Source organism: Aplysia californica, unplaced genomic scaffold (genome assembly GCF_000002075.1).
Source record: "Aplysia californica isolate F4 #8 unplaced genomic scaffold, AplCal3.0 scaffold01355, whole genome shotgun sequence".
NCBI classification, from domain to species: Eukaryota; Metazoa; Mollusca; class Gastropoda; order Aplysiida; family Aplysiidae; genus Aplysia; species Aplysia californica.
In genome coordinates, this window is record NW_004798625.1 from 54,499 (window position 1) to 57,088 (window position 2,590).

Below are 2,590 nucleotides of genomic sequence, written 5' to 3' on the forward strand. Positions count from 1 at the left end.
AAGAGAGAGAGAGAGAGAGAGAGAGAGAGAGAGAGAGAGATCCAGATCGATGAAGATAGATGAGAAAAGGATTCTCCACCCAGTTTTTGACCTCCCTTCATAGGTGGTCTCATAGGAGTCTGATCTCTTGTTTCCCCCTTATCCAAATCAGTTGTAAGATGTGTATCTATTAGAAGAGGAGGTAATGTCTAATGGAAAGCTTTCTGTGGCATCCTGTCCACTGGCCGAACATCGCTCTTTTTTTGCCCAATATTAAGAGGGAGACAAAGACAGAACATGGAATACAAATTAAGAAATGTAGAAAACGACAGGGATTATCCTTACGTTAATGAGAACAACCTACGTCAGCATGTGGAATAAACAGGGAGATGGATGTAGTGAAATGGCTTGCAATTTCTTTAATATTTTCAATATCGTGTTGTTTTGTACCTCGGGGATCATAAATGTATGTTTGTTGAAAGCCCTTTCTTTTCCTGGAGTTGAAATATTATTATATTTGAAATTTCCAAGTTTCGAGTTCTCCCCACGGAGGACAATTAAATTTCTTCAAACAATCCGACCTAATTATTATAATAGATAATAGCTTTGGGCGTTTTACCAACATTGAATAGGATAAACAAATCATCATCATCGTCATCATCACCATCACCATCCCCACCCCTGCCCTCTCCCCTTTTCCATTCTCATCCCAGCCGGACGCTAACTAACTTCTATTTAATTAACACAGTACTCCACTTCGAACAGTGTTCTGAGAAATGTCTCTCTCGCTTCTCCCTCTCTCTCTCTCTTTTTATCTCTCACTCTGTCTTCTCTCTTTCTATCTCACTCTCTCTCGTACTCTCTCTCTCTCTCTCTCTCTCTCTCTCTCTCTCTCTCTCTCTGTGTGTGTGTGTGTGTGTGTGTGTGTGTGTGTGTGTGTGTGTGTGTGTGTGTGTGTTTGTGTATCATTTTTACATATCCTTGACGCCATTCATTGTATTGCCGTAGGTCTAAATACGAGGTTTTCAGGAGAACCAAAATTGAAAAATTTCATGCGGTACAGTGTGTTAATGCAAAATGTTTAATTCATCTAAATCCGATACTAGTAAGAAGAGGAACCAGACAATGGCCAGTCAATGCGCACAATCAAACTAAACAGCAGGTTATGCGTTTTATTTTCATTCTTTTTTTTTCGTGATTTCGACACGCTCCACTTCATTGTGTTTGTTTTGGTAAGAGGTTTACGGCGCTCACAGCTATATAAGGTCACATGAGAGCGTATGGCACAAGCTTGTTGCTTTAACGTTAATTCACAGCACATCTTGGTTTTACTTTGCAAGTCGCAATGGTTGAAGATAAAGAATCATATAAAAAATGCAATAGCTTAAACAGTTATTTACATTTTGAAAATAACACTATATACCTTTAGGAGTAAAGACTAATGGTCTTAAAAAGAAAATAATGGTGACTAGTCCTACACAGTCTATTGTGGTCATATACTGGATCTTCTCATTACATCTATGATCAAACCAGCAGTTAACAATCTGACTGTCACTGACAAAGCGATTCCTGACCGCCATCTACTTGCCTATGACCCGGTTGTCCAAAAACACAAAAGACTTCAAACAGTTTTGCTGTCATGGTATAGGAACAACTTAGATACTATATCGTTTAACGGGGAATTAGACTATATGATAGGACAGCCGTTTCTGTTTTTAAAGTATGTGTTTTTACGCCAACATCGACACAAGTTAGGTCATTTAGGAGATGGGCTTTGGCCCTGGCTGTCAGGGCCGTCCCAGGCTGAGAGGGATACAACAAACCAACAGAAAAACTCTCGGAAAAAAATCCCTTTGCAGGAATAGAACTCGTGTCTTCTGGGTGCCTCGGCAGAGCGCATGTCTGTTACACTACAGCCACCGGAATCCTCTGCACGATTTAGATCTAGCTATCCAAAAACACTAAAGATAAAAAATGTAGAACGGGTGCTCTGATGTGGTTTGCCCCTCTTTTTCCTAGAAAACAGTTGTCGTCTTCATCTCTGCTCCTTGTTTGTGCAAGTTACTCTCTTGTGTCACTTCAAACTCTCGGTTCTTATACGACCATGTTGTGTTGCAAGTGTCGTTGTTGCGGCTGTTGTTGTTTTTGTTGAAGTTGCTTTAGGAGTTGAATGTCATCTTCCTGGTCAGTAAGACAAATCCATTTCCATTACAACAAAAGTAGTTTCAGAGTCGAGCCAACATGATACGTGGCTGGCTTTGATGGGAATTAAATAAACTCTGAGTAATAAATCTTTTTTCATATTTTTGTTCTTGCAAGTCGTACTAAGTAACAGATCCAAACCAGCAAAATTTTAAACTTGGAATCGGCTTGTGTAAACATGCATTTCAAAACAGCGTATAAATAGACTGCCTTAAGATTCAGGTAAGTAATAATAACTTAAACAACAAGACGTGCAGTATTGAGTTGAAACTGATTGACAAAAGCGTCGACAGAGAAAGAGGTGAGGGTTTTTTTAGATTAAGAATATTTTGCTACTAATACTGGTCATGCTGGAACTGTCGTGCTATGCTTATGAAGAGAGATAAAGACAGGGAGGGAGGGAGGGAGG